Source organism: Rhipicephalus sanguineus, chromosome 5 (genome assembly GCF_013339695.2).
Source record: "Rhipicephalus sanguineus isolate Rsan-2018 chromosome 5, BIME_Rsan_1.4, whole genome shotgun sequence".
Lineage (NCBI taxonomy): Eukaryota > Metazoa > Arthropoda > Arachnida > Ixodida > Ixodidae > Rhipicephalus > Rhipicephalus sanguineus.
In genome coordinates, this window is record NC_051180.1 from 151,410,590 (window position 1) to 151,431,402 (window position 20,813).

Here is a 20,813-nt window from a genome sequence, read left to right on the forward strand (position 1 = left end):
TACGTCGGTGTGGATTTCCGTATCGGCGTATTCGTCGAAATGCGCACGTATCGGATGCGTCTGCAGGTGTCGTTTCAATTCTTGAAATGCTTCAACTTGCGACGTTTCCCACCTGAATTCGACGTTGGCCATCGTGAGTTGCGTCAGTGGCTCAGCGATTCGTTGAAAATTCTTTGACGAAACGTTGTAATAGGCGCCCAAGCCCAGAAATCGGTGTACGGCCTTCTTGTCGGTGGACGGCGGGAAGGTAACGATGGCAGCTGCTTTCCGCGGGTCCGGGCGAACTCCAGACTTGCTAATGACATGGACCAAGAACAAGAGTTCGTCGTACGCGAAGCGGCACTTTTCTGCCTTTAGGGTGCGTCCGGAGGTCTTGATTGCTTGTAGTACAGCTTCAAGGCGCCGGAGATGTTCGTCGATGTTTGAGGCAAACACAACAACGTCGTCCGAGTACACAAGGCACGTCTGTCACTTCAATCCAGCCAGCACGGTGTCCATAACGCGGTGGAACGTCGCAAATGCCGAGCAAGGCCCAAAGGGCATGAGTTTGAGCTCAAAGAGGCCGCCTGGCGTTATAAAGACGGTCTTTTCTCGGTTTCTCTCGTCGACTTCGATTTGCCAGTAGCCGGTCCTGAGGGCAATAGACGAAAATTACCTCGCGTTGTAGAGTCGATCCTGGGCGTCGTCTACCTGTGGGAGAAGGTAAACATGCTTTTTCTTGATTTTATTCAGGCGGCGATAATCGACTCAGAAGCGCAGGGTTCCGACTTTCTTCTTCACTAACAACGCCGGTGACGCCCACGGACTCTTCGAAGGCTGGATGATGCCATCGTGTAGCATTCTGTCGACTTGTTGCTTTATGGCCTCGCGTTCTCGCGTCGAAACTCTGTACGGGCTCTGGCGGAGTGGCCTGGCACTTTCGTCTGTTATGATGTGCAGTTTTGCGACTGGGGCCTGGCGGATTCTTGACGACGACGAAAAGCACTCCTCGTATTAGAGGAGCAGGGTTCTGAGCTGTTCTTTGTTATGCTTCAGAAGGCTCGGATTGACGTCGAAAGCTGGTTCAGAAGCTCTGTTCGTCGGAGTAGATTCGGTAGAATCGGTGGGGGCGAAAGCACTGGTGGCTTGCACAATTTATTCGGTGTAGGCAACCGTCGTGCCTTTGTTCACGTGCTTGATTCATTGCTGAAATTCGTGAGCACCACTGTTGCTTTCCCTCCACGCAGCTGGGCTATTCCTCCTGCGACGCAAATCTCGCGGTTGATGAACAAGTAATGGTAATGGCCTCCTTCAACGACGCCTTCAAGGTTTGCTGAAGTGCCGACGGAAATGATGACGCTGGTGCGAGGGGGGAGCGTGACATGGTCTTCGAGCACATTCGAGGCGTGCTTTCCTGGTGGCGTGTGCGGTGGTAATGCTTTTCCTGTAGATAGTGTTATCGACTCGGATCTCAGGTCCATGTCTGCACCATGTAAGCTTAAGAAGTTTATACCAAGGATGGCATCTCTCGAGGAAAGCTGTAGCACTACGAAGCTCTCGGGATAAATGCAGTTGTTAATGGTGACTCTCGCTGTGCAGATTCCTGGCGGTGTCACTAGGTGTCCTCTAGCGGTTCGAATTTCGGGGCCTTCACAGGCGGTCTTGACTTTCTTCAACTTCGTGGCAAACAGTCCACAAAGGAGGTTTAAAAAAACTTCTGGAGTGGAGGCGGCGCGCCGCCGCTGAAGCCGACGACCGCCATATTGCTCCAGGCAGAAAACGTGTGGGTCGTCGCTTCCGCCCGCGCGGAAGTTCCACAGACGGCGAATTCAAGTCTCCACTCCTTTGGTGACAAGCGAGTGTTGTGGATGTCTCGTTTGTAGTGCTGCGATCCACTCGATAACCACATTTACAATCTGTCGAAGATTACCAAGCTGTACATAAAAAACGCCGGGCCTGCGCGTAGCGCGCAGCGCAGTCACAGCGAAATCTGGAACAGCGGCCTCCCTAGAGCCCGTTTTAAACTCCCTTGGGGAAACCAATACAAGTAAACTTGCAAGGTACCCACTACGCCGCAAATCATAATTTTTGTAAGATAGGGAGCATTGACTATGCCATTATTCATATTTCTGCGCATAGCAAGGTACCCGCTACACATCTGTAAGGCAGTATGTGAACTTTGTTGATGCTGCCTGTGGCTGTTGACTAAGAAGAATTATGGCTGAGCCTTTTGTAAGAGATTTGAAGAAAATAACGACCTGGTCACTCGTTGCGCAATTAGCATTGTGTGACGCCTGGTCGTTATTTTACTCTTCTGACACGCTATATACACATTTAACGCGATTCCTTTCCCGGCATGACGCCTGTAAGGATGTTTTTGTAAGGGAGTTCCAGTCACTAGCGTTGCTATGTCTTTTAGATGGAGAGCCATACACTAAAATACATTTACGGAGAACTTGACATCAGACCAGACTGGCACCCCATCCTGATCAGGTATTCATCCTTACCAGCCTACACGTGTTACAAGCTTTGAAGAACTTTCCCTTTTTCTCTGTACTTGCACAGTATATATGCATGTAAGCCTTTGAATGCTTGTGCAGTGCTTGTGCGATTATTGTCGCTAAGTGAATGCATCACTACGTCATAGCGTTTGTGATAATTTCAAGTACGCATTATAATAAATACCATGAAAGAAAAAAAAATAGCTTGGCTATGTGGTAGAATACTCGACTACCACGCAGAGGACCCGGGTTCAAATCCTATCTGAGCCTGTTTACTTTTATTTATTTCATTTTTTTATTTCACGCGATAGTGGTTACGGACACCTGCGGCGGCGGGGGACAACTACCACACTGCCGTTGTGATCTGACAACAGCTTTCGCAGTAAAATTAGGCTTCACCACATTTCAAAAGAAATCAACCGGAAAAAATTAGGCAGATCCCACGCGTTGTGGGAATCTGTTTCATGCGAAGCAGTCAGCGAGTACTTCTATGCTGTATTTTATGGCTTTGAGCCAAACGTTACGAGGTGGATCAACGTGTTTTTGTAAGTGTAGTAGCTGTGTGCACATCGTGGGCTTACCAGGCACGTCGACAACACTGGCGTTTAAAGGGTAACCTTATGGTGCAACGTAACGTCAGCCCTCACGTCGGAGTACATGTATACGTCAGTATTATCGAAACTAAGTGCACTTTATGGTGCATCTATGTGGATATAATACGTAACTTTCGTTAACGTATTCCTCTGGGGTACAGCAATGCTTCAATAGAGCTTGCTGAATCATAGGAATAAAAATGTAACATTTATTACACTGCTATAAAAGCGGAGCCAACACTGGAACCAAAGACGTTAATCTGATATGACGCCGGTATCGTAGGAGTACATAAGTATACCAGCCTATATACCTCGCGTGCCTCTGTGGTAGAATACTTGATTGCAACGCAGAATGCTTGGGTTCGATTCCTGCTGTGATCCTAATTTTCATTCTTTCCATTCGTCGAGTCGACGCTGCCGATGTCGGTTTTTCTTAACGCTCTCGCATTTAAATTAATAATGTCTGTCCTCGCCGTTCCTGGGTAGATATAAACTGTCAATCACCTGTGGCGCATAACCGTACACAGCGGCCCGTGGTAAACGGCTATGTGCCACACGTGTCTGGAAGAAAGCGTTTGACGACGTACGCGACAGGATTTTCCCGTTATTCATGTCATGACCCGACACTCATATTCGTCAAATCCTCTTACCCTCCCCATGCCGATTTCGGTCTACACCAAGTTAAGGAGGCGATCATGAGAGCACCCAGACGTAGGCGGATAGATAGATAGATAGATAGATAGATAGATAGATAGAAACGCTGAATGTGCAAAAGGTTCGCTAAGAAATGTTTCGCATTTAAAACTCCCAGAGTGCAGTAACAACGCGGCTGACAAGGACTGTTATTTTTAAAAATTTGTAACGAGCGTCAACAAGAGCTGCAGCAAGCTAGTCAATTCATCTGCTGTCGTATCTTTTCTTTTGCTGTGTTTAGTTTTTAAGGGCGCGTGTTTCATACGGCTAGTTTCGTGACTGTCTGCATTATGATGCATTTTGAAGTTATTGTGTAACTTGTTGCTTTATCGATTCACGTATAAACCACATTGTATATGTTTCTTTTTTCTTTTGAAATTGTATAAAAGCCGGGGCTGAATAAAATTTTATGTACCACTTATTACCTCCACCATGTGCTTTACTTCGGGAATGCTGGAAGTGAATTTTACGTGTTATCAGGTACGCTTCAGTCCATGTACTATGGCGTAAGAAAACTGCCTTCTTCAATCTTGCAGGACAAAAAAACAATCGGTCAAATAAGTGACACTAACGGTCCCGTTCTCATGCTGAAACGCCGCCTCGGAAGCTCACGATTACGCTGTCCGCGCGCAAGCTGCGCTGCCTCTTGCCTGGAGCAAGATGGCTGCCAACCGGTTTCCCAGGCTTCACCCGCTCGCGTGGGCGCGTATAGGGGACCTCCACTCCAGAAGTCTTTTTTAAACCTCCTTGCAGTCCACTGATAACAGAATAGTCGGCTCCGGAGTCGACGAGAGCTGTAACGCTGTGGCCTTCGATAAGAACGTCGAGGTCGCTAGTTCGACGTCTTGCGTTGCGGTTAGGTCGTGCCGTCGGATCACGGCGTCGTCGATTTGTCCCGCTCTTTCGCCGTGGCGTCGTCAGACTTTCTTTGGGCCGCGAAGTTTTGTCGTGAGGGCTCCGTCCGGTTTGCGTCGTGTTCTAAAAGCATCGTCGCGGCGTTGTCGTAGGCGGCGGAGGATCTTCGTTTGTTCGTCGTACAGCAACCGCACCTCCATCGGTTGCTGCCCTTAGTTTTCAGGATACGGGCTAGGTGACAGGCCCCGCGTTAGGCCAGTGTATGGCCGGCGTTGGGGAGAGACGTAGTGGCCTGGCGATGGCGATTGGGAAGGTCCTCTGGGAGTCGATTGCGCTCCTGCGAGATAGTCGACGATGTCACGTGGCCGTTCATCTCGTTCTGGACATGGCGCGTTCATGGCAAATCCACGCAGTCCCATCTCATGGTAGCCGCAGCGGCGGTAGGTGTGACCAGTCTCTCCGCAGTGGTAGCTGCGTGGGTGGTGGTCATGGGCACGTCAGACATCGGTCTTCCTCGGGGTGTAGCCTTGGCCGACAGGTGGACGGTAGGGCGTCGGTGGCGGCGGCGGCGGCGTCTGTCGACGGTACTGCGGCGGTGTGGTGTCTTAGCGTGGGCGTGGAGGGGGAGCATGAGGGCGGGCTACAGCAGCATTGCTCATAGCTTGCGGCTGCGGCTCTGCTAGCTGAGGCGCGCCTAGTGAATGCTGGATCTCCTGGCGCACGACGTCGGCGATGCAATATACTTGCGGTTGTGATGACGGTAGAATTTTTCGCAGCTCCTCTTGCGCAATTTCTCGGATCGTCTCACTCAGGTCGCCGGATCTCAGCGCTTGAACGTCGGCGTAGCTTGTGGCCAAGAAGCTGCGGTTGTATTCGCACCTCAAGCGTTTTCTCGACTGTCGAAGCCTCCGAAGCAAATTCAGCGACCGTCTTCGGCGGGTTTCTTATCAATTCAGCGAAGAGTTCTTGTTTGTCACCTCGCATGAGGAACCTGACTTTTTTCTCTTCGTGCATACTTGGGTCGGTGTGTCGGAACAGGCGATTCATCTCTTCCGTGTAGGTGGCAATGTTTTCATTGGGCAGCTTTACACGGGTCTCCAGCATAGCTGTGGCCCGTGCCTTGCGGACCACGCTGGTGAACGTGCTTGGGAACGTCGTCCGAAAGAGATCCCATGTTTGTAGCGCGGATTCTCGGTTGTCTAACCACGTCCTCGCGGTGTCTTCTAGGTTGAAGTAGACATGACGCAGTTTTTCTTCGAAGTTCCAGTTGTTGAAACTGGCGACTCGGTCGTACGTCTCCAGCCAGCCTTCTGGGTCTTCAATCGATGATCCACGGCTCCCTGGGTTGCTGCATGACTACTGTCGCGGGTGACATAGCGGCGGTCATCGTTGTTCTCATGTTCGTTGCCGTGGTTTCTCGCTTCTCGGGTTGGAGTCCTTATTCGGGTTGGAAGCCTTGTAGCCTGCGGCTAGCTCGCTGCGGCTAGGTCTTCGACGCCTTCTTCACGCTGTGGGCCTGGTTCCCGGCTCTTTGTAGGTATCTGGAATATCAAGAAAGCAGCACCTCCAGGAGATCACGTGGTCGTGACGTCGACAAAGGCAGCAGCCCGTGTGTGTCCGAGATAGAACTTTTCATTTGACCGAACTTGTGGCCGGGAAACGGAAAGTCGAACAACAGCAATACACACGGTATCCCGATAGCGGCGAACAGAGCGCCGGCCGTCGATAAAACTGCTCATGGCTGGCACGCACTGTCTTTTATAGATCAAGCATCGAACTTTCCATTGTTATGACTGGTGGTCGCGCAAGCTCTGGAATAATCTAGACTGCGCGCAATCTTAACAAAATGATCTACTACAATCGCGAAGCTTCTCGAACACTGCGGCGCGGTCAGCGTCGAGCGTTGCTGACCGTCCTTGCTGGTCAAACTCGAATACATCAAAATAAAACAAGAAGCAGGCGTGGCACTATGGTGAAGTGTTAGGAGGCGACCTCCTAAATACGTCAGAATTCTCCCTCTCGAAGCACATGTAGATATAATTCTGCGAGGAACGATTGTAGTTGCTAGAGGTAATATAATTATTTAAATTTACCCGTATCGTTCCTGCAGGGTTCTTCAGTATGCTCTTTCCAATCCTGAATAATTTGTAAGCATTTGCAGTACCAAAATGCTACCATGGCTTGTTAAGCTACTCAAACTATGTTAGTATAGGCTCAAGTGACATTGTCGTTCACTGAAAAATATTTAAAAGCATTGCCGATGATTGGTTATTGAGTGGCGAAGTTGTACAAGCTATTAGCATACATACGACTGATTGATTTCCTGTCAAGGCACTTACTGTGGCGCTATTTTTGCAGGCTGCAAGGAAACTGCCTGAGACTCTTAAATGTACGGCGTAATAAAGCGCTTCAGCGCAGCGTCCTTAGTATCCTGAATCGTGTCAGCCACCAATTACTGATGCTGTAGACACGCAGAACTCATGAATAGTTATCCGGTAACAGCCGCTGACGGAAGGCAATCATTTTGGTTTCCACTTTTGCTGAGAACGCCTGGCAAGGCCTCTAAGCAAACGCGTCACATTTAAAGTGTGCACTGCAGGTTACCTTCTCTGTATCGATTGCCTTTGTACACGTGGTGCAATGTAAGCAGCGCCACTGCGAAGTTGAAGCATAAAGAATTTATGAAATAATACACTTAAAAAAACGCCAGGCTTGCGCTGAAACCACAGCACAGTCACAGCTAAAGCTGGAAGAGCGGCGTTTCTAGAGCCCGTTGTAAGCTCCCTTGGGGCTACAATACAAGTACACAGAAAGGTACCCACTACGCCATAAATCACAATTTTTGTGAAGTTGGGAAGCACCTACTAAGCCATTATTCGTCATTCTGCGGAGCAGCGAGGCACCAGCTACACGTCTGTAAGGCTTAAAGAATTTATGAAATAATACACTTAAAAAAACGCCAGGCCTGCGCTGAAACCGCAGCACAGTCACAACGAAAGCTGGAAGAGCGGCGTTTCTAGAATTTATGAAATAATACACTTAAAAAATACGGCAGATCCCACGCACTGTGGGACTCGATGCAATGCAAAGCAATCGGCGAGAGCTGCTAAATCGCCTTGTCTGTCTTTGAGACAAGTGAAGTCACTCATGCCATCGCATCTAGCTCACTATATAGTGCATGTTTGACATGCATGCATGCATGTACAATCCGGTATATGCCATGTTAATGAAACGTATATTCTGGAATATACAATGCATGACCTGCCATTTACGTTCATGATGCACTAGTGTCATGCCATACCAATTTTGGTATATATCCATTTAACAAAACGGCCGGAAGCGCACCATGACAGTGGCATGTAAATCATGTCGTACATGACATGCATGTCACGATATTCATGTTACCACCTCCCATTTATGTTCAACATACAGTCTCGTCGCGCAATACCAGTTTTGGTGTATATCAGGCGAGCAAAATGGCCGCCACGGTACCATGAGCGTGGCATGTAAATCATATCGTACATGACGCATGTCATGATTTTCACGTTACCACCTCTAATTCACGCTCATCATACAGTGTCGTCGCGCAATGCCAATTTTAGTGTACATCAAGCGGGCGAAATGGCCACGAGGGCACCATGAGCGTAGCATGTAAATCATGTGATACATGACTTGCATGTCATGATTTTCATGTTACCACCTCTGAATTACGTTCATCATGCAGTCTCGTCGCGCAATACCAATTTTGGTTTATATCAAGCGAGCGAAATGGCCGCCAGAGTACCATGAGCATGGCATGTAAATCATGTCGTACATGACTTGCATGTCACGATTTTCACGTTACCGCCTTTGATTTACGTTCATCATAGAGTCTTGTCGCGCAATACCAATTTTGGTGTATATTAAGCGAGCGAAATGGCCGCAAGGGCACCATGAGCGTAGCATGTAAATCATGTCGTACATGACTTGCATGTCATGGTTTTCATGTTATCATGTGTCAGCGACGGTAGAGAGACACGATCTCTCCAGTGCTATTCACCGCGTGTTTACAGGAGGTTTTCAGGGCCCTAGATTGGGAAGAATTAGGAATAAGGGTTAATGGAGAGTATCTCAGTAACCTGCGATTCGCTGAAGACATTGCATTGATGAGCAACGCGGGAGACAAATTACAGCTCATAAATACTGAACTGGATACGGAAAGTAGAAGAGTACGTCTCAAAAAAATATGCATAAAACTAAAGTAATCTGGAACAACCTTGGCAGAGAACAGCGCTTTGCGATAGGTGGCGAGACACCGGAAGTTGTAAAAGAGTATGTCTACTTAGGACAGGTAGTAACCGCGGAGCCGAACCATGAGAGTGAAATAACTAGAAGAATAAGAATGGGATGGGGCTCATTGGGCAAGCATTATCAAATCATGAATGGTAGTCTAGCACTATCCCTCAAGAGGAAGGTATATAACAGCTGCATCTTACCGGCACTTACCTACGGAGCAGAAACCTGTAGACTTACAAAGAGGGTTCAACTTAAATTGAGGACGACGCAGCGAGCGATGGAAAGAAAAATGATAGGTGTAACCTTAGGAGACAGCAAGAGAGCAGAGTGGGTCAGGGAACAAAGGGTGTTAAGGATATCATAGTATCATAGTCGAAATCAAGAAGAAGAAATGGATAAGGGCCGGGCACGTAGCAAGTCGGTAGGGTAATCGGTGGTCATTAAGGATAACTGACTGGATTCCAAGAGATTGCAAACGCGTGAGGGGGAGACAGAAAATTAGGTGGGTAGATGAGATTAAGAAGTTTGTAGGTATAACGTGTCCGCAGAAAGCACCGGACCGGGTTGATTGGCGGAACATGGGAGAGGCCTTTGCCCTGCAGTGGACGTAGACAGGCTGATTATGATGATGATGATGATGATGATGATGTGTCAGTTACGTTCGTCATACAGAAATGTCTCATCATACAAGTTTTAGTATGTATCCATTATTTAAACGGCCACGAGCGCCCCGAGACCATGTAATGTAAATCATGCTGTACATGACATGCTTGTCACGATTTGCACATTAGGAGCTGTCATTTGTGTTCGTAATACACTATTGTCACTTCATACTAATTTTGGTATGTATCAAATCAACGAAATGGTCGCAAGAGCCCCAAGACCGTGGCATGTAAATCATGCTGTTCATGACATGCATATCATGATTTTGATGTTATGACCTGTCATTTATGTTCGCAATACGGTCATGTTGCATAATATCAATTTTGGTATACATCCCATTAACGAAATGGCCAGGAGAGCTCAAAGTCGTAGGCGGCTAGATAGAGAGATAGACAGGTAGATACGCCCACAGTCGCAGAAATTCGCTAAGAAATGCTTCGCATTTAAAAGAGATTTTAGCGCAGACTTATGAAGATGGGACAAGGCGAAGGGTGACACACACCCGCGCTAACTTTCAGCAAATGATTCATTTGTTGAAAGTTAGAGCCTGTGTATGTGTCTCTTCGTCTTGTCCTGTCTTGAGAAGTCTGCGCTAAAGCATTAGGATATATACACTGAATATGCTTGTGAAACGAGCTTTTCTGGCCATATCATTCAAGTATAATAGGACACGTTTCTCCAGGGTTAGTTGGGACATAATTAATTACTTGAATTGCAGTGCAGCAAGAGAATATAAACGGCAGACGAGGGTTGAAAAGGCGCCCTGGCCAACGCATGGACTTTCGCTTACGTAAGGACACGCTGTATGTGAAGATTGTATAATGCCCGTAGCTTCCCGGCCGGTTCTCTGTTCTCCAATTGACAAGGCTGCTCCGAGGACTGTAATTACTTGCGGCTGACTGGTGACTTATTTTCCAAAAGCGTGCGAGTGTGTCCGTTATCGCTGCAGATGTGAATTGAGATCTGTTCAGTCAACGAGCGCCAGTGTATACCAAACACTTGAGAACCAACTGCCATCACCAAAATTAGAAGCAGGAAATCATTCCACAACGGGCTGATACTTTGGCGCCGGCATCTTTCCACAAAGCTGTTATATGAAACGCGTGAACTATATTCGGTGATTTTGAATTCGGATTTTCGTCTATTCGTGTGTTCGCCACAGCCGCAGTCGTCAATATTATTTAAAAGAAGCACTCGCAGAAAATATGCGCCCTATATACCTACACAAATAAGTGAGGCAGATATCACCGTACTCGCTGAAGCGGCAACGACTGGCGATGACATACCATCCGACGGGTCGCGCTATTTATATTTCAATGACTCATGCTCTCTGCCGGTGTGCAAAATATTCCTGCGGAGGAAGGTTCCTTGCTTTGATATTGGGTGCTTTTGCTTTAGTGGCAGATTCGAATATCATAAGGATAATACTTACGAAGAAAATGTGTTGTTCAGATGCAATGCGAAGCCTATTTTTATGCTCGTTAACTGCTTCATTTCTCTTCAAATATTTATATTTACACCACAGAACATGCCCACAATTACATAAAGTTCCAATGCCGCATCATCCATTCTGCAGGCGAATCTTGAGGCCTCGGTTCAAGTATCGGAGTTAATCTGTTTCTTTTTCCTTGAAAAGGCGTTTGACTCGCTGCTCGGAGGATGATCACATCTACAACAGGAGTTATTGAGCTCCAGCTATTCCTTACCATGATGCATCTTTTTGTCACATGTGATCTTCTTTCTCTATGAGCTGAGGCAGCTTCCTGGGACTCGAAGAGATTGGTTAGTTTTTTTCGAATACGTGCTTTGTGGAGAGCACTCCGAAATCTTTGATCGGTGTGCTTTCAAGACAGGCTAAAATGGAGGGATTGGCCAAATGCCACTGTGATCTAACCAAAGCAAGTTTCAGTGTACTTTGTGCGACATATATATATATCTAACGCAATCAACCGCGCTCCGAGGAAACAGAGGTATATGTTACTTCTTCCGGCGGCAAGTGCTGACTTGCCAGATATATGACTCTCTTAAAGAGACACGTTAACACTCTTTTGATTTCCACAACTCTCGGATAATTATAAAGTATAATGCTCTTCTGAGGAAGTTACCACGCCTCTTTAGTTAGAGTCATGTGCGTAGCAGGTCGGAGCTCAAAAAAAAATATGAGAGGACTGTTTTTTTCTTCTTGAGTGCACAGTAATAAAGTGAGGATCTTCCATACAGAACTGCAATATTTTCAGCTTCCCTAGTTGAAAGACGCCTCCCGCGTGAGAGCATAGCTTAGTTATTCTTGTATTAGAACGGCGCTACATGCTGAAAGATGTTTTATTAGAGTGCCGCAAGTATCGTGTCATCATTGTTGTATATGATTTGAATACGCATCTTGATGTCTAGTACATTCTCCCTTTCAATACCTACTGTGATCGGCACGATATGTTTTACAAACATCGAAATCAGCATCCTTTCTCGCGATGCCCTACAAATCCTGCTTATGGATGCAAGGAAATCGTTGTTGTGTAAACTTACGATACCTCAGTTTAATACTGAGGAAAGCTAGATCTCAGCCCCCCTGCCGCATTGAGCGCATGTGTAAATAAATACTTAAGCTAATTTCCATCGGCCGCAACGCTTAGAAATCGATTTCTGCCAAAACAAGTAAACTCCAAGTTCACTCATTACAACCAGCCAAATTCACTTCTGCCACACGACTCACTTTTCCGCATGTCCGTTCTTTCTAGTGACCGCAGGAAATTGAACAAAGTGACAACAAAAGCCGTCACTTCGAAGGCTTAGGTGAATGCGGGATCTCGAAAGCAGCAGCGTGACATTGATTTCGAGTCCCATTCTTTCTCCCGGACGTCGCTTGCAACTCAGTAAGAAGAACGGAATTTCTCGGCAGGCGAACTCATTCACGCCATCGTTCGGCGTTCTTGCGAACGATGCCGTTGTGGGTACAGTCTTGTGCCGCTAGAGCACGCTCCCCATATATAGATCGCAAAACCATTCAAGTGAGTTTACTGATTGAACTTCACATGCGCGAATGCGTGCATTGGGTCAGCGTGAATATGCTTTTCAAATGGGCCTTGCTGCTCCCAATAAATATTTCAGAATATTTTTTTCTTGAATTTTGTGACTTTGACGATACGAATGGTGGTCCGCCAATAAGCAATCCGGCCAAGGCAAATATACGTCATCGCGCTCGATATTGTGGGAGTAGTGAGACTTATGGTATTTCATTAGTGTTTTGTGCGTGCATCAAATATTGCATATATGAGTTGGCTTTCACAATAAGCTTGCGAAATATTCGTATCATCAAAAATACATTGCAATGCGAAACCTTGAAACACAAGTTTATCTTGCATGAAAGTACAATAACAAAAGTATGCTTATGAACCTCAGGTTGTTGACATGAGATGATACTACCAAGCACGCACGCTCTTTGACACGACACAAACATTGTTGCTTTCAGTCTTTCACGCAACTTGCAGCATTTTATTGATTGAAATGGCCATGTATTTATAAACGTGTTTTTTATTTCGGCTAAGGCAGATGGATGTTTCAAGATCATGGCGACAGTGGAGAACTGAACATCGAGAATGTTAGGCAAGCGTCAACTTCGTCATTAGGAGATCTTGTGTTCAGCAAAAGTAAACGAAACTCAGAGCACCACTACAGCCGCAAGCGCAATCGGCGGTTGTCGAAATTTTATCAACGAGAAAAACGCGTGAGCTTTTTTTAATTAGTAACCATTGCAATAAATGATGCTGGTTTAAATTCAAAAATGTAAAAACGCTATTCGCCACGCGCTTTTCCTTTGATTAGGATTTGCGGTAATATTCTCGAAGACTCCAATGCGTGAACGCTTACTTCAATCTCTACCGTTATGAACAGCGGATGTACTACGGAGTGCACCGACATCGGAAGTGGTAATATACAGGACGATTGGCAATGTTGCATACGTATCGCTACTTGGCCGGTGTCAGCATTTGAAACTTTTTTAGCGCTCACAAAAGACGAAGACAAAGAAAGGACACACACGGATGCACAAACGAGATCGGATACAAAACAGGAGCTGCCAGCCTCACTTCGTATAACACTACAATTTGTTGCTATCGCATTCATTGCTTCGCCCTTGCGGTGAACCTGTGACTTTTTTCTCCTCGCTCGCGCATGCGTCGTAAGTTTCCGTTATCACGTTTCTCTCTCTAGCGGGCGCATGTACAGCCCTCCCGTTCCGCGGCCGCTTCTCTTTGCCGGGCTTTCTGTACAAAGGATTTCATTCAGTACGCTGCGGCGCGCAGTCTTTAGTCAGCTTATATCTAGTACCTGACTGATAGTGTGCGTAGGTGTGAACACAATCGCGCGCATTTATTTTTTTCTTTTTTTATAGAAATATAAAATAAATGAAAGAGTTGTTGTCACCATTGCTTGGTGACGGCTACCCCTTTCCACATAGCTGTTAGGATAAAAACTAATAAAATGAAAATAATATATATATATATATATATATATATATATATATATATATATATATATAAATATACCTATATATTGCCACGCCCACTTCTTGTCTTGTTTTGATGTATTCGAGTTTGACCGGCAGGGACGGTTATCAACGCTCGACGCTGTCCGCGAAGTAGTGTTCTAGAAGCGTCGCGATTGTAGTAGATCGGTTTGTTAAGATTGCGCCCCGCACGCGAATGTTCCAGTTTTGTCTAGAGATAACGCCACCACCAGCGATATTGCTGGAAAGTTCGATAGCGCCTGTATAAAAGCCGACGCGCTTGATCGCTTGTCAGTTGATCGACGGTCGACGCTCTGTCCGCCGCTATCAGCGTATCGCTGTAATTTGACTTTCAGTTTATCGGCCACAAGTTCGGCCAAATAAAGAGTTTCATCTCGGACGTGTTCACTGCTGCCTTCGTCGACGTCACGACCACGTGACATCTGGTGGAGGTGCTTCCCGGTCCATGTACCGTACGCCCCCCTCCAGCCGTGAGCCGAGCCCACGCCGTCAAGAAGACATCGACGCCAACCAGCGGGCCAGCCGCAGGCAGCAAGGTCTCCCACCTGAGTACGGACCCCTACCCGACAAGACGAAGACCGCGACGAGGACGACAGGCACAATGATGACCACGATGTCCCCTGCAGCGATTGTGATGCAGCCGCCCAGGGAGCCGCCGACATTTCGTGGTTCGCCATGTGAAGACCCCGAAACCTGGCTGGAGACGTTCGAAAGGGTCGCAACATTTAACAACTGGAACGCCGACGACAAGCTGCGCCACGTGTACTTCTACCTGGAAGAAGCAGCAAGGACATGGATCGAGAACCGGGAGTCCACACTTCGAACCTGGGATCTCTTTCGCAGTGCTTTTTTGGAGACGTTCACGAGCGTCGTCCGAAAGGAAAGGGCCGCAACCTTGCTGGAGACATGGGTTCAGCTCCCGAACGAAAACGTGACCATCTTCGCGGAAGAAATGGCCCGGCTGTTCCGCCACGCTGACCCCAACATGCCTGACGAAAAGAAGGTTCGTTTCCTCATGCGAGGAGTAAAGGAACAGCTCTTCGCTGGACTTATGAGGACTCCGCCGAATACCATCGAAGAATTTGTCTCCGAAGCAACAACAATCGAGAAAACGCTTGAGATGCGAACACGGCAATACAACCGCAGCTTCTCGACCACAAGCTACGCCGACGTTCAAGCACTAGGATCCGCCGACCTGCGTGAGACGATTCGAGCAATCGTGCAAGAGGAGCTGCGAAAAATTCTACCTTCGTCGCAACCTCAAGTGCATTCCATCGCCGACGTCGTGCGCCAGGAGATCGAACATTCACTCGGTGCGCCTCAGCTAGCAGAGCCGCAGCCGCAAGCTATGAGCTATGCTGCTGCAGCCCGCCGTCATGCTCCTCCTCCACGCCCACGCCAAGACGACACACCGCCGCAGTACCGTCGCCAGACGCCGCCGCCGCCACCAACGCCCTACCGTCCACCTGTCGGCCAGACGCCGCCGCCGCCACCGACGCCCTACCGCCCACCTGTCGGCCAGCGCTACACCCCGAGGAAGACCGATGTCTGGCGTGCCCCTGACAACCGCCCGCTCTGCTACCACTGCGGGGAGGCCGGCCACACGTACCGCCGCTGCCAGTACCGACAGATGGGACTACGCGGATTCGCCATCAACGCGCCGCGCCCGGAGCCAGGCAAACGGCCTCGCGACATCGACGACTACCTCACCGGAACACAGTGGCAAGAACGACGACCTTCCAGCTCGCCGTCGCCCGGCCGCTATATGTCACCGCACCGCCGGCCGTACACTGGCCCAAACCGGGGCCGGTCACCTAGCCCGTATCCGGAAAACTAAGGGCAGCAACCGATGGAGGTGCGGTTGCTGTACGACGAACTACCGAAGATCCTCCGCCGCCGACGACGACGCCGCGACGAAACCTTCAGAACACGATGCGAACCAAACCGACCCCTGACGACGAAATCTCGCGGACTGAAGAAGACTCGACGACGCAACATGGAAGCAGCGGAACACACCGACGCAGCCGCGACCCGACGCCGCGACCCAACCGCAACGCAAGACGACGAACTAGCGACCTCGACGTTCTCATCGACGGCCACAGCGTCACCGCTCTCGTCGATACTGGAGCCGACTATTGCGTCATCAGTGGGCCCTTCGCCACGAAGTTGAAGAAAGACCGCTTGGGAAGGCCCCGAAATCCGCACCGCTGGAGGCCATCTAATAACGCCGTCTGGAGTCTGCACAGCAAGAGTCACAATCAATAATCGCACGTATCCTGCAAGTTTCGTAATCTTGCAACACTGCTTCAGGGACGTCATACTTGGCATGGACTTCTTAAACCATCACGGCGCCGTCATCGACTTAAGAACCAAATCGATAACCCTATCGTCGGACAAAACGACACCGCCAGATAAGAGTCCATGTCAACATGCCCTGAACGTGCTCGAGGATCAAGTTACCATCCCGCCTCGCTCCAGCGTCATAATTTCCGTCAGCACCGAAAAAGCTGAAGACATCGAAGGTGTCATCGAGAGCGATCAGCGTTTGCTGCTAGATCGTGACATTTGCGTTGCAAGGGGCATTGCTCGGTTGTATGAAGGAAAAGGAAGCGTGATACTAACGAACTTCAGCCAGGAATACAGACACCTGAGCAGGGGCACGACGATTACATTCATCGAAGAAATCTTGGCCGTCAGCGATGCGTTTCCCTTTTCAGATTCTGACGAAGCTACGACGACGATCCCGGAGCCACCCTTCGACGTAAACCCAAGTCTTCCCGCTCGCCAACAGCAACAGCTTCGACGCCTTCTGCAGGAATACAGGGACTGTTTCTCGTCGTCGTCGCGGGTCCGACAAACGCCGCTTGCTAAGCACCGCATCATAACAGAAGAAAATGCTCGACCACTCCGTCAGAGTCCCTACCGGGTTTCGACGCGGGAACGGGAGGCCGTTAAGAAACAAGTCGATGAAACGCTACGCGACGACATCATCCAGCCGTCCAACAGCCCGTGGGCGTCTCCCGTGGTGTTAGTGAAGAAGAAGGATGGGACCCTACGTTTCTGCGTCGATTATCGTCGCCTGAACAAAATCACAAAGAAGGACGTATACCCTCTCCCACGGATAGACGACACCCTGGATCGACTCCACAACGCGAATTGCTTTTCGTCGATGGACCTCAAGACCGGCTACTGGCAAATTGAAGTCGACGAGAGAGACCGAGAAAAGACCGCCTTTAAAACGCCGGACGGCCTGTTCGAGTTCAAGGTCATACCCTTCGGTCTTTGCTCGGCACCTGCGACTTTCCAACGAGTCATGGATACTGTATTAGCTGGCTTGAAGTGGCAGACTTGCCTTGTTTACTTGGACGACGTCGTTGTGTATTCCTCGAACTTCGACGAACACCTCCAGCGACTTCAATCCGTACTTCAAGCAATCAAGAACTCCGGGCTCACCCTGAAGCCAGAAAAGTGCCGCTTCGCGTACGAGGAGCTCTTGTTTTTCGGTCACGTGATCAGCAAGACTGGAGTGCTCCCAGACCCGCAGAAAACAGCTGCCATCGCCGCTTTCCCGCCACCCACCGACAAGAAGGCCGTGCGCCGATTTCTCGGCTTGTGCGCCTATTACAGACGCTTTGTCAAAGAGTTTTCACGGATCGCCGAGCCACTAACGCAGCTCACAAAGACCGACGTCGAATTCAGGTGGCAAACAGCGCAAGTCGAAGCATTTCATGAACTGAAACGACGCCTGCAGACACCTCCGATACTTGCGCATTTCGACGAATACGCCGATACGGAGATTCACACCGATGCAAGCAGCATAGGACTCGGCGCCTTCCTTGTGCAGCGGGCGGGCGGACTGGAAAGGGTTATCAGTTATGCTAGCCGGTCGCTGTCTAAAGCAGAGGTCAACTATGCCACAACAGAAAAGGAGTGCCTCGCCATCATCTGGGCTACGTCAAAGTTTCGCCCCTACCTCTACGGCAGGCCCTTCAAAGTTGTGAGCGACCATCACGCCTTATGTTGGCTAGCTAACTTGAAGGACCCTTCAGGTCGCCTCGCACGGTGGAGCCTGAGACTTCAAGAATTTGACATTACCGTCGTGTACAAGTCCGGAAGGAAACACTCCGACGCCGACTGCTTGTCTCGTGCCCCCGTCGACCCACCAACGCCCGACGACCAGGATGATGACAGCTTCTTGGGAGCCGTAAGTACCGAAGACTTCGCCGAACGACAGCGAGCCGACCCGGAACTGAAGGGTCTAGTGGAATACCTGGAGGGCATGACCATCGTTGTCCCAAAAGTATTCAGGCGAGGATTGGCATCATTCTCCTTGAAAAACAACGTCCTCGTAAAGAAGAACTTCTATCCGGCCCGAGCCAGCTACCTTATCGTTGTACCTTCGGGACTGCGACCAGAAATTTTGCATGCCCTGCACGACGACCCAACGGCTGGACACGTCGGACTTTCCCGAACGCTCGCACGAGTACAGGAAAAGTACTACTGGCCGCGCCTTGCCGCCGACGTCACTCGCTACGTAAGGACGTACCGAGACTGTCAGCGACGGAAGACACCGCCCATAAGACCAGCAGGCTTCCTTCAGCCGATCGAGCCTCCTCGGCGACCATTCCAGCAGATCGGGATGGACCTCCTGGGGCCGTTCCCAACGTCGACTTGCGAAAATAAATGGATCGTCGTGGCTACCGACTACCTCACCCGCTACGCCGAAACAAAAGCCCTGCCCAAAGGCAGTGCCGCTGAGGTAGCCAAGTTCTTCGTTGAGAGCATCGTCCTTCGACACGGCGCCCCAGAGGTCCTCACCACAGACAGAGGTACCGTCTTTACTGCGGACCTCACTGAGGCGATCTTCAAATACAGCGAGACGAGCCACCGTCGCACCACCGCCTACCACCCGCAGACCAATGGCCTCACCGAGCGTCTAAATAAGACCATCGCCGACATGCTGGCCATGTACGTCGACGTTGAGCACAAGACGTGGGACGCCGTCCTTCCGTACGTGACCTTCGCTTACAACACGGCCGTCCAAGAAACGACGCAGATGACGCCGTACAAGTTGGTCTACGGAAGGAGCCCGGCGACGACGCTCGACGCCATGCTACCGAATGTCACCGACGAAGAAAATCTCGACGCCGCCGCTTACTTACAACGTGCCGAAGAAGCACGACAGCTCGCCCGCCTACGGATCAAGAACCAGCAGACGACTGACAGCCGCCGCTACAACCTTCGACGACGCCACATGGAATACCAACCCCGTGACCGTGCATGGGTATGGACGCCAATACGCCGACGAGGACTAATGGCTCATTCACACTGGGGAATCCGCCGGCCACAGCGACCGGAATTCGCGCGCCGCCCAAATTACTTAGCAACCGCACCGCCGAAACTAGGGCGTCTAGTTGTCATCGTCCCTTCGCGCGAAGGAACGCTGTCATCGACGCGCTCTGCGTTGTGCTCGCGTTTCGTTATGGTGAAGCGCATAAACAGGAGCAGGGTCATCGAACTGCTGGGCCTGCTGGAAAGCAATTTTCTGGCGATGTCTGACGAGGAGAAACATGCCTTCGCCAAACAAGGAACGACGCAAGCAGTTGTGGTTGGTTCGTCCTGATTTGCAAGACGCGAGAAGTTTGGTTGAGCCGAGATAATGCTACCCGTTTTGCAAGATCGCGATGGTGTATTGAAAAGATGCTAATCGCGACAACACTTGACAGTTGTCGAGAACTACAGGATGATTACGAAAGACTTCGCTGTCGCTACGGGCTTCGACGACTGCGATATCACAAGCACGCCGCCATTTTCGAATGTTCGACTCGCGTTCCGATTGGTTCGGGATGAGGGAATCCGGCGGCAGCTGCCGCCAAAATCGGTCCTGAACCGATCGGCGCGGAAAGGGTTTTTCCGGCGGATCTGGCTGCCGCCGAAGCGGATTCCGCGCGCTCTCGCCGCCGAATGTCCCAGTGTGAACGAGGCATAAGTGAGAAGCTTCTTCGACGATACTTCGGACCGTACAGGGTACTTCGACGCCTCGGCGCACTCGACTATGAGGTTGCCCCTGACGGCATTACGAACTCTCAGCGGCGCCGTGCGCGACCTGAAGTCGTCCATGTCGTGCGCCTTAAGCCGCTTTTTGCGCGTTAGCGAGCCTGGGGACTCTATTTTTTCCTTCGTTATTGTAATTTATTTGTGTATGCACTTGTTTTGTTTTTTCTCTTCTATGTTCTTTCACAAGCATCGGGACGATGCTTTTTCAAGGGGGGCAATGCCACGCCCACTTCTTGTCTTGTTTTGATGTATTCGGGTTTGACCGGCAGGGACGGTTATCAACGCTCGACGCTGTCCGCGAAGTAGTGTTCTAGAAGCGTCGCGATTGTAGTAGATCGGTTTGTTATGATTGCGCCCCGCACGCGAATGTTCCAGTTTTGTCTAGAGATAACGCCGCCACCAGCGATATTGCTGGAAAGTTCGATAGCGCCTGTATAAAAGCCGACGCGCTTGATCGCTTGTCAGTTGATCGACGGTCGACGCTCTGTCCGCCGCTATCAGCGTATCGCTGTAGTTTGACTTTCAGTTTCTCGGCCACAAGTTCGGCCAAATAAAGAGTTTCATCTCGGACGTGTTCACTGCTGCCTTCGTCGACGTCACGACCACGTGACATCTGGACCACGTTACACTACTTCGTGGACAGCGTCGAGCGTTGATAACCGTCCCTGCCGGTCA